General features: G+C 37.4%; 3 pseudogenes; all 3 read right to left on the bottom strand.

Moving 5' to 3' along the window:
• Positions 1 to 3029: 3029 nt before the first annotated feature.
• On the bottom strand, positions 3030 to 3874 carry LOC122490474 (annotated as a pseudogene).
• Positions 3875 to 5551: 1677 nt separating this feature from the next.
• LOC122490473 lies at positions 5552 to 6466 on the bottom strand (annotated as a pseudogene).
• A 68-nt stretch (positions 6467 to 6534) lies between these two features.
• On the bottom strand, positions 6535 to 7666 carry LOC122490472 (annotated as a pseudogene).
• Positions 7667 to 12856: the final 5190 nt, after the last annotated feature.

Genomic DNA, 12856 nt, shown 5'->3' with positions numbered 1-12856 from the left:
CTGTGAACTTCACAAGTGTTTCTTAGATTACATAGGTGAGATGGAATGGCTAGAGTGGGATGGAGTTGGGTATTTCCCTTTCCCCACATGGAAGGCTAAAATTAATTGGAGTTTGGTATTTCCCTTCCATAGGTGAGTTAGGTCTGATAATACCCCAGCAAGGTAGACTCTTGTTAGCTAGCTTCTCCTGAGGGCAGCCCTTATTAAGAACAATGTTCTGGGGGTGCCTGGTGGCTTAGTCATTTATGTGTCTGACTCGTGAATTCTGCTCAAATCATGATCTCATGGTTTCTGGGATCGAGCTGAGCATCAGGCTCTGTGCTGGGTGTGGAGCCTGCTTGGGATTCCCTGTTTCCCTCTATCTGTGCCCCTCCCTGCTCCTACTCTCTCTTTCTCTCAAAGATAAATAAATGAACATTTTTAAAAAAGCAGAATGTTCTGGTGTATTTCAACATGGTAACTTTCCCCCCTTCCCTTGTCAGAAGCAGGAGGAGGTTTTTCTCTGATATTTACTGTTGGAACGTGGTCAGGCTTCTGGGGGTAAATCTCAAAATATTGTGGGACCTTCGTATGACTCAGTCCCTGAACAATTTTCTCTCTCAGACTTGTTCCACACCAAGCCTCTAGCAATGCATCAATTAAAGCTCAAGCTTTCTTGGGATGAGCACTGGGTGTTGTATGGAAACCAATTTGTCAATAAATTTCATATAAAAAAATAAATTAAAAAAAATTAAAAAAAAAATAAAATAAAGCTCAAGCTTTCTTCTCAGGCTCTGGTGCCCATCTCAATTTCCTTGTGTGAGTCTCTATGCCAGTAACCCAGGACTCCCTGTATTCCCCTGTCTCTTCAGTGTTGGGATCATTGTTTTGCCCCATTCCCTCCCTCTCTTGTGGACCAGGAATAGTTTAATTTTTCAGTCTGTTCAGATTGTTATTTTTTAGGACAGAGGTGTATTATTAGTCCTTTAATACATCTTTTTGTATAAACAAACCAGGTACATCATTTCAATATGTCAGAAATCCCATTAAGATGTTTCTGAGGTAAATAGATATATTTGAGATTAAATTACCTATAACAGCAATAAACATAGCTCAATTATTTGATATATTAAGCATTATTCTTAGTCATGGTATAAATATTTTTATAGAGTATAGGGCTAAAAACTTATGCATTTCTATATTTTAAAGATGGGTGGGGAGCTTGGGTGCCTCAGTTGGTTGAGCATCCAACTCTTGATTTTGGCTCAAGTTATAGTCCCAGAGTCATGGGATCAGGTCCCACACTGAGCCTGGAGCTTGCTTGAAATTCTCTCTCTTTCTCCCTCTGCCCCTCTTCCCCTCCCCCCTCTCCCATTCTCTCTCTAAAACAAAAAACAAAACAGTAAGAGGATGTATAGAATCTTTTCATTATTCAAGCTAAGAATATAAAGATGACACAACCTTGCAAAAAGAGTAAAAGTTTAATGATAAAAGTTTACATTAAAATTATAAGCCATTTGTAGATTACAAGAAGAGGACTGTATTCAAGCCTGAAATCAACAAGTGGGGATCATGCCAGGAGAGCAAGCCTGGTTTAACATTCATAAAGCAATCTATGTAATTAATTAATCATATTCACAAATAATTTAAAAAAACATATAATCATATCAGTCATATTAGCATATCATGTATCATTTGACCATATGATATTAACAGATGAATAAGAAAAAACATAAATTATAATATTAGATGCACAGAAATCATCTGAGAAAAGTCAAAGTTCATTCATGATAATGGCTGTCAAAAAACTAAGAATTAGTAGGAACTTCCTTAACCTAATAAAATATTTACAGATAGGACAAGAAGAAATTGATCTGTCTTTATTCACAGATGGTATAATTGTCTTTGTGGGATACTCCAAAGAATCTCCTTTTTTTTTTTTTTTTCAAAAACCACCCCTGGAACTAATAAGATGCTTTAACAAGTTTGCAAGATATAAGGTATACAAAAATCAATTGCTTTCTAGCAATGAACATTGGTATATTGGAAAGAAAGAAACAAAAAACAAATACCACTTACAAAACAACCATCCCAAAATAAAAGACTTATGTATAAATCTAACAAAATACCTATAACATCTGTATGTGGAAAACTGCAAAACACTCATGAAATAAACATGATCTAATAAATTGAGATATATTTCTTATTCACAATCTAAGTAAGTGGAGAAATGTTTATTCACTTATTCTGAGAGAGAGAGAGAGCATGAGCTGGGGACGGGCAAAGAGGGAGAGAGAATCTCAAGCAGGATCCACACTATCAATACAGAGCTCAATATAGGGCTTGAACCCATGAACCATGAGATCATGACCTGTGAAATCAGGAGTCGATGCTTAACTGGCTGAGCCACCCAGGCACCCCAATGGAGAAATATTTCTTACTAATTAGAACACTCAATATTTTTAAGATGTTATTTCTCCCCAACTTGTTTTCTCCCCTACTTGATCTATAGATTAAAAACGATACCACTCAAATCTCAGCAAAGTTTATATACATAATAAGGCTTATTATATATACATAGTTGTATATATTCTTCCTTAAGCTAGGAATGCATTTACATATGATATATATATATTTGCATATATATACACACACATATATACATATACATATATATACACACATATATACATATACATATATATATATTAAATGAACCATTAAATGAAGTTTTTTTTTTAATTTTATTTGCAAAAGGCAGTAAAAACATATATACAGGACATATGAAATTCCAATGCCATCAGTAGGACCCAACTCCTGCAGTTTACCAGTGTGGAATCTTCGCCAAAGGCTGGTCTGCAAACAGGCAGGCAAGCAGGATGAAAGCATTCCTTTGATTGCTAGAATTTCTCGCAATAATAATAATAATTAAGGGAACCTTCCTTTAACTGGATACTGCATAAATAGGCAACACAGCTAATCAAAATGTAAACATATGGTTTTCTGACACCGGTATAGCAATTCAAAACTAGTTGCAACCAGAATAATTTCTAAGTTATCCTACTATAGGGATTCTTGCACTCTGCTACATGATCCCTATGAATCTTCTCCCAGTCATCATCTTCTCGACCTTAATCAAATGTCTCAGGGTGTAATTTGTCTTTGGGGCATTCTTCAAAGTAACTGTGAACATATTTTCCCACAAACCACCCTGTGTATTCTTCAGGCATCTTGCATCCCAGGCCATTATATTGTACGTTGTAGTGGTGCTTTAACCAGTAGTAGAGGTAGTGGATATTGTAGTCACATTTCCAAGGGTATCTCTGAGCCACAAGAGTTGCAAAAAATACAAGTCTTCTAATACACCACAATCATAGTTTTGTAGACTTTTGTTTGATAATTCTAACTCTTCTAAATGTGTGAATCCTAAAAAAGCACTAGTATCTATGAATTCAATACCATTGCTGCTGAGGTTTAATTTTTTTAGCTCATGAATATCTTCAAACTCCTTGGGTCAAAGCTGGTTGATTTCATTGTATGACAAGTCAAGTTTAACAATGTCTGGAGGGATGTTGTTTGGAACTTTCTTCTACTCTTTCTGTTTGCAGTCCAGCGTTTGTATGGGAAACATGTAATTGTAGCAAAGAGAAGAGTCTACCTCGGGTTTGATGACTGGGGGTCTCCCTGACATTGGGGTTTCAGGTCTAATTGTTCCCTTTCTTCTTCATTTCATAACTGTTCAAGGTTTATCTGCAGCAGCTTTTGATTTTTAGATCTTGTGGGCTTTCACACTTGGTGTAGTGCCCCAAATCCGGGTTTCTTGGAATCCGCAACATTGAAATAAGCATTTCCATCTCATGAGTACATGCCACGGGTTGTCATATATATATGACATATAGATAGATAGATAGATAGATAGATAGATAGATAGATAGATAGAGTGATAGCAAGTTCCCCTCTAAAATTTAAAAATACCAAATCCATGACGCCAAAGTAATGTGTGATCATGGGCTGATTAGTCATTAGTCCTTCGAGATGTCCCATTTGAGATAATAGTAGGATTGGAGTAAAGAATTGAAATGGTCCCAAAATAGGAATCAAATGCCAGGTAGAGTTCCAGTATAGAAACCCCCATGTTGAGATGAGCCCGGGGCAAGAAGAGGTACATGTTCAAGCAAGGATTGCTGGTTTCTCCAGGCTAGGTGATAATATACATGTTCAAGGAACAATACACACACACACACACACACACACACACACACATACATATATATGTCTCATCTGTATGTCATATATATGACATATATATGTCATATATATTTGTCTCATATGTATGTCATATATATGTCATATATATGTCTCATATGTATGTCATTTATATGACATATATATAACATATATATCATATATTTCATGTATATATGTCATATATATATATATTTCACATTCCTACATTCCATTTTCAGAGATTAAACATTGAGAAACCTTGTTCACATGCATAACTATAGGGAAACAGAAGGAGGTTTGTTTTTTTTTAAGTTTATTTATTTTGAGAACAGGGGGAGGGGCAGAGGGAAACTCCCAAGCAGGTTCAGCACCAGCTCAGACCCCACATGGTAATGGAACTCACAGTGAGATCACCACATGAGCTGAAATCAAGAGTCAGCCAGATAACCAACTCAGCCACCCAGGCACCCCTAGAAGGAGTTTTATTATACCAATATCACTCACTTCTTTAAACGCCTTCCAACAAATCTGCCAAAAATCACACCTTTATCAGTAATCAAAGAACCTGTTTTAATGATCTTTCACCTAACAGACTGTTAGCTACTCCTTCAGTTTTCTCTCAAGACAATATATATATGAAATATATATTATATATATGTGAAATTTATCACATAGCCTTGAGAAACCAGCCATCCTTGCTTGAACGTTTACCTCTTACTCCCGACCATCTCAACATGGGGTTTCTATACTGGAACTAAATATATATATATATATATATATATATATATATATATATACACACACACACACACACACACACACACACATACACACATATATATGTATATAAAACTGTATGTGTATATTACTGTACATAAAACAGATTTGCATACATATATAATAAAATAATGGTCTTACATTATTTTATTATATATATGTATGCAAACCTGTTTTATGTACAGTAATTGGCTGTATCAAATAATCATACCAAAGCCTTCTACTGGTAATCTTCCTCAGATAGGTTCAAGTGAAATTCGGCATTTGTGTACTTCGTGGACTACCATACTTGAAACTTCGTTTCTGATTTTAGTTTTCAGGCCATGCACACAATTCAAAATATACACAAACTGGGTTAAGGCAATAGAAGTGGGCTGAAATAAAGCACGGGATTTGGAACAAGTAAACTGTGTATTTTGATTGCGTTAGAGCCACAATGTGACCAGCAAGTGCTGTGCATGTCTCAGGGCTCTTTTACTGTAGTGTCAGGGGCTTCTGAACATCTACGGTGATTGCGTGGCGGGTGGACAAACAGTGTATATGACCTGCTGGATGCTTAGCTGAGGGCTCATTTCTTCTCTACCTCTCTTTTCTTGGATTCTTGTTTCAGTCTGTCATCACTAAGGCAGCCTGGATTGCATCTTTGCCAGGATGGAACAGTGCAGCTTCACGAGGGGAAGGCAGAGCTCCTTGGCAATGTCTGTGTTCTTGATGGTCAGGGCTTCCTCCACCGTCTTCCCTTTTACCCATTCTGTGGCTAATGACCTGGAGGCAGTTGCAGAACCACAGCCAAATGTTTTAAACTTGGCATCCACAGTCATCCCTTTTTCATCTACTTGAATCTGTAATTCCATCCAGTCACCACATGCTGGAGCTCCCACCAATCCATATCCAACATTTTTTGATGTCTTGTCAAGGGAGCGCACATTCCTCGGATTTTCACAATGATCAACAACTGTCTTGTGATAGAGCCGGGTGGGAGCCGACAGCTGCCAAGCAGACAGATGCGGGCTTCAGAGCGGCCGGACGAACCCTGCCCGCCTCAGAAGGCCGGCTCCAACCGCCGCCGTCTTGTGGGCTTGCGCCTGCACAGGCTAAGCAGAAGACAGTTGTGTTTTTTGTTTGTTTCTTTGTTCACGATTTTTGGTTTAAGTAAACACTTTTCCTGGTTCACACTGTTTCGTAGGGACTATTTGAAACTAGACACATTCTTAATTCCCCATGGACTATACATACCTTTATAACCCCAATTGGAAACAATTAAAAAACAAAATAATTTAAGCCTGTTGTCCTTGCCGGAAACAACATTTGTATGACATAGACTCCACACAAGAACTTCATAGTCATAGCTTCTCTGCCATTCAACAGAGTCCGTCTGTAGTCTCTCATGGTAATGTAGGGAAAATACCAACAAAGCACAACAGATGGGATGCAGAGAGGCGTACACACAGACCTGAGGACCTCGCACAGCAGTAATGAGCATGTGCTGAGGAGGACAGCCATTCCCACTGGCATGTTACTTTGCAGACCAAGGAAAGGACAGGCAGGCGATCAAATCAAACCCCTTGTTTTCAGGGAGCTATGTCTGTTGATGGTACTCGCTAGTGCATTCATATTATTCAGTCCTACAGTGGCTCCCATCAGCCCTTGCAGAGTCCCAAGAGAGGTCAGAGAATTCATGGCTGCACCAGCACTGGAGTTGGGGGTTGAAGCAGCCACTGGACTTACAAGGGCTCCTGGGGTGCTGCTCGTGGTGGACAAAGGGTTTGCTTGGTGGTGGTGGCTGAGGTCTGGGCCTTAGCCACTGCTGCTGCAATTGTCGCCAGGTTCTGTAACTGCAGGGCATTCGTACCAGCCATCTGCTGAATGCCACTCAACGCACCCACGTTGCTGGAGGAGGCGGCCTGCTGCAGAGGTGCCAGGTACTGTGGGGTGAGTCCGCCCAGACTTGTCAGGTTCCCCCAGGTGGCAGTGTTGAACTGTTGCATCTGCCGTGCCAGCTGCTGTTGGGGGTGCCTTTGCTCTTTGTCCTTCTGAGTGTCTGCGAACTTGACTATGATGGGTGAGGAGCAGCCCTCCATGGTCTGAGACTGATGCATGGCTTTGATTGCATTCTGTGCCATTGCCCTTATAGAAAATGTGACAAACGCACAGCCTCGACTGAGCCCATCGGGTCCCGGGACAATCTGGCATTCTTCTATCTGGCCAAATGGAGAAAACATCACTGATATCATTCTCATTACATTTCTTCGAAACCATTCCTACGAACAATTTTCGGTCTTCCATGGCGTCTGACTTTTCGCTATCTGCAGGTTTAAACTGAATGGGATGATATATCCCAGGTAAAGTTTTAATATTGTGGAGTTCATTCTGGGCCTCAAGTGGAGTTTTTCTTGTATAAAATGTTACCAAATAACAACCTTTACTCTGGGGAGGGTTCTGACTCCAGTCGGGGAGGACGTTGATCTGGTAGATGGCTCCGTAAGGCTCAAAAAATTCTCCCAGCTTCTTTTCCAACCAGGACCAGGGATCTGTCCAACAAACTTCTTAATGGGATCTGGGTCTCGTTGGTCTGAGTGATCCAAAGCACTTTTCATCTGTTGGCTGTGCTGTTAATTCTGTCAGGAATTAGCAGGCAGCCCTCAACCATCTTGTCAGGGAGAAAATCCAGCTTGAAGGCAGAAGTTATATGCTCAGCGCGTGCTCTGCACTCTGGTGCAGGATGGGGGGGGCGGGGGAAGGGGGCTTTTTTTTTTTTGTAAATTATCCAAAATGATTTCTTTATTGAGTTTACGTAACTACATAGACTTCACAGTTCTATGGCATATTTATATTTAGCTACAGTCACAAATACATTTTAACATTCACGATGATGAGCATCATCATCACCATTCCAATAAACAAAACTTACGTATGAATAAAGAAAAATTATATTGTAGACACTTGCCCCTTAATGAAATATAGTATAACTCTTTACCCCTAAGTGTGGGATGTATATGGCTACTTCCTTCTAAAGGGTATACTTGATATGACTTAATGAAAATGAGTTTTGCTATCTTTATCCCTAATACTCCTATCACCAGTAAAATCATGACAATACCATCAAACAAGCCCAAGTTGAAGGACAGCAACAAATACTTCTCAGAACTCTGGAGTTTATTAAAAAAAACAATTGAAAACTAGGTGGCACAGTTGGTTAAACATCCAACTCTTGGTTTTAGCTGGTCATGATTTGGTGGTTGCATGAGTTCAAGCCACATTTCCAGCTCTGTGCTAGTGGTGGAGAGTCTGGTTGGGATTCTCTCTCTCCCTCTCTCTGCCCCTGCCCTACTCACACTGTCTTGGTTTTTCTCAAATGAAATAAAACTTAAAAAAAAAGACAATAAGTATAAGAAACTATCACAGTTTAGAGGAGCTAAGGAGATATGGCAACTAAATGTTCTTGTGTCCTGGATAAGAGGCTGTAACAGAAAAGAAAGAGAGAGAGAGTGAGAGAGAGTGAGAGAGTGAGAGAGTGAGAGAGAGAGAGAGAAAAGAAAGAAAGAAAGAAAGAAAGAAAGAAAGAAAGAAAGAAAGAAAGAAAGAAAGAAAGAAAGAAAGAAAGAAAATGAAAGGAAAAAAGAGGGAAGAGGGGCACCTGGGTGGCTCACTTGGTTGGGCGACTGACTTCAGCTCAGGTCATGATCTCACGGTTTATGGGTTTAAGCCCCGCTTCGGCGTCTGTGCTGACAGCTTGGAGCCTGGAGCCTGCTTCAGATTCTGTGTCTTCCCCTCTCTCTCCCCCTCCCCTGCTCACGCTCTGTGTCTCTCTGTCTCTCAATAATAAATAAACGTTAAAATATTTTTTTAAAGAAAAGGAAGGAAAGAGAAAGACATTAGGTAAAAACTAAGGAAATCCTCATAATATACAGACTTTAGATAATTGTATTGTACCCACATTGGATAATTAACTATGACAAATGTATCATATTAATGTAAAATGTTAACAATAAAGGAAACTGGGTATGGAGTATATGGAAACTCTCTTAACTACCCCTGCAACTTTTCTATAAAATTCTATAAAGTTTTTGTAAGTCTAAAATTATTTTAAGAAACAGAATCTATTAAATAATTGTTAAAGTTACTTCCTTCAAAAGAACTATGAGGCATATAGTTGTTTTTTCTTTGCAGTGTAACTTAAAAATAATATTAATATTGATGATGGATTAGAATGTGGATAACTAGGCATTTCTTATAATGCTGGCAAGTATCTAAATTAATAAGAGTATTTTTGAAGAACAATTTATGAAAACTTCAGTCATGAACAAAATGAACCCTAATTTGTTTATTTTCCATAGGGGAACACCACCAATAGAGAATTTCCTCTAAAAAGAATTGGGTTTCTAGAAGCTACAAAGAAGAAAGTTTGTAGTCTTAGTAGTAATTTATTATCAAGGATTTTTACTTCTTAGTGAAAAATGAATTCATACATCCATACATAGTTAAAACAGGTTTTGTTGTTAGGACAGAGTCTTCAATTTAGGTTCAGTGAGCGTGTAGCATACTAGGGTTGCTAGAACATGATGGATTGTTTAATACATAATTATTTATTAGCTTTGGCTTGGTAGAGACAGGTGCTGGAAATAAAGAGCCAAATTTGGATAATGAGTATAGGCTGTGCACCACGCAATCACACTTTTTGGTTTTAAATTCCAACTATGTAATTTGCTAGTGCTGTGACCTTAGAAAAGTTACTTGTGTATAAGTTTTCAGTAAATATTAGCTATTGTATAAACTGAGATCTAAAATTATAGAATTCTCTTATCTCCATTTATTAATCTATCCTTTTTTTTTCTATCAACACCCCAGACTTGCCTTCACATATTATGTGTCAGCCATTTAAAATTTCTTGTAATTTCTCGATTAAGCTACACTGTTCTTATTCTCATCTTTGTATATATTCTTCCTAAAGCCAAATGCACCTATCCATATGTTTTATTTTATAATTATTTTACTATTATCCTTAATATATTATAAAATTTGCTACTTCTCTATTTTCTCAATTAGGCAGGTTATATTGAAGGCAGACACAAAATTTAATTTTTTTCATATGTTCTAGGATTCAGAAAAGATCTGTCATGTGTAGGCACTCAGTACAGACACTCCAGAACATTGAACTTTAATTATTGTTTGTATATCCTCCATCATTTCTTAGACCATGGTTTGACAACTGACATTTTAGTGGTTTGTATAAAATTAGCCTTGAAGGAATAATATGAAAAGGAAACAAAGCAGATGCACTCAATGCCATTCCTTGTATTTGTTTCCTAGGGATGACATAACAAATTACTACAAACTTGTGGTTTAAAACAATAGAAACTTATTTGGTCACAGTTGTAGGGAAGAGAAATCTAAAATCAAGATGTCAACAGATCACACTTTCTCAATAGGTGCTAGGAGAGAATCCTACCTTTTTTTAGTTTCTAGAAGTTCCACATAGTCTTTGACTTGGAGTTGCTTAACACCAACCTCCACCTCCTTCTTTACATGCCCCTCTTTCCTATGTGTCTTCTCTTCTTATAAGGAGAGTTGTCTTTGAATTTAAGGCCCACCCGGTTAATTTAGGGTGAGCTCTTCTCATAGATCCTTAACTTGGTTACATCTGCAAAAACCTTTTTTCCAAATAAGGTCATGATCACAGGTACCAAGTATTAGGACTTGGACATACTGTTTAGGGACCACAGTTCAACCTTTTATATCAGCTCAAGGCAAGGTACAGTTGTATATTCCTGAATCTCTGAAAACACATTTGAATGAGAGAATTTCCAGATGAAAGGTAATATCACTATCAAACCAAGAATAAGCAGAACCAATACTTTAAATGTTATATTGCCTTCTATAATGGCTTTAGTTATATGCTAAATTTAAAATTATTTTATAAATTTAAATGTGTCCAGGTTTTAGGTAATAGGGATCACTAGGGAATCTCCCCACACAAGTATTTGTGTGGATAAAGAAAATGTGATATATACACATGCACATGCTCACACACAATGGGATATTACTCAGCCATAAAAAAAGAATGAAACTTTGTCATTTGCAACAATGTGGATGGAGCTAGAGTATAGTATGGTAAGCAAAATAAGTCAGTCAGAGAAAGACAAATATATGATTTCACTCATTTGTGGAATTTAAGAAACAAAATAGATGATCATAGGGGAAAAAAAGAAGCAAACCAAGATGCAGACCTTATAACTATAGTGAACAAACTTATGGTTACCAGAGGGAAACTGTGTGGAGGATGGGTGAAATAGGTGATGGGGATTAAGGAGTGCTCTTGTGATGAGCACCAGGTATTGTATATAAGTGTTGAATTACTGTATTGTACACCTGAAGCTAATATTATACTGTATGCTAACTGGAATTTAAATAAAAACTTTAAAAAATAAATATTTGTGAAACACTTTATACACTATCAAGGTTTTCACTATTTTAAAAGTTTATGATCAGGGCGCCTGGGTGGCGCAGTCGGTTAAGCGTCCGACTTCAGCCAGGTCACGATCTCGCGGTCCATGAGTTCGAGCCCCGCGTCAGGCTCCGGGCTGATGGCTCAGAGCCTGGAGCCTGTTTCGGATTCTGTGTCTCCCTCTCTCTCTGACCCTCCCCTGTTCATGCTCTGTCTCTCTCTGTCCCAAAAATAAATAAACGTTGAAAAAAATTAAAAAAAAATAAATAAAAGTTTATGATCTTATACCTAACTTTAGTCAATGATCTCTATAATACAGGCATAGATACTTTAATAAAACATGTATATCAAGCTACATATACTTGAAAGAGAATGAAAAGAATAAAATCTAAAATGACTGAGCTCTGTGATACTTATGCACTTTTCCCCCTCTTTATCTGTGGTTGTGGTTGCTTTCAGTCAGTAGGCCTTAATTTTATTGAAAATATTGAACTAAATTAGTTCTCATAAACCAACCATAATGAACTACTTCATGTGCTTAATTTTACTCAAATTTGAAAAATATGAACTCCATAATATAGACTCATGTATATATTATATATATATATATGTATGTGTGTGTGTATATATATATATATATATTTTTCTTTCTTAGATGTCTTCCTGGATTTTCTGGAAAATTTTGTAAAATTAATATAAACGAATGTTCTTCATCACCATGTCTAAATGGTGCAAACTGTGGAGATCACATCAATGGATATATTTGCAAACGTCAACAAGGTAATTATTGAAAAAATAATGCGTATTTAATACATTTACAAAATATGTTTATGTACGTATGTGTGCATACGATTTTGACAATACCCTCGACCAATAACGTTAATTATCAACCAAGTTTTAAGCAATGAACACACTTAAAAAATATGAAATGGATGTTCTATGATGCTAGTAACCAATCACTTAGGCTATTAGTAGGAAACCCTAGTGTTTAGAGTATATCTTACTACAAGTGTTTTCTACATTTGTGTAAACTTCATAATCCTGATCTTTATGTCAGTTGTGCCTGGCACACAGCAAGTCCTTTATAAATGTTAGCTCTTATCAATATTGAAATCATTATTACCTCCAACAAGGGTCAGTATAGAGATGGACAAACTTAGTAAATTGATTTTATTTAAGGAATAATTTATAATTGGTGTTTTGGCCATTTCTGCCTTTGGTCATATTCTTTTTAAGTATACATTGATTAAAAAAACTTGTGTCCATGCATCTTTTTCCCTCTCTTTCTTCTAGTTTCTACCTTTGCAGACTTGTTGCTTTTTTTCTGTGTCTTCTGCCACTCATCTTATCTTGAACATTCAGGTGCATCCACTCAGAAGAGATGGTGAATGCCTAATTTCCTCAAGAAGTAATAAGCTCTCAGGAATA

The sequence above is a fragment of the Prionailurus bengalensis genome, chromosome B2, assembly GCF_016509475.1.
Source record: "Prionailurus bengalensis isolate Pbe53 chromosome B2, Fcat_Pben_1.1_paternal_pri, whole genome shotgun sequence".
Taxonomy (NCBI): Eukaryota; Metazoa; Chordata; class Mammalia; order Carnivora; family Felidae; genus Prionailurus; species Prionailurus bengalensis.
This window is presented reverse-complemented; position numbering and strand designations above follow the sequence as displayed.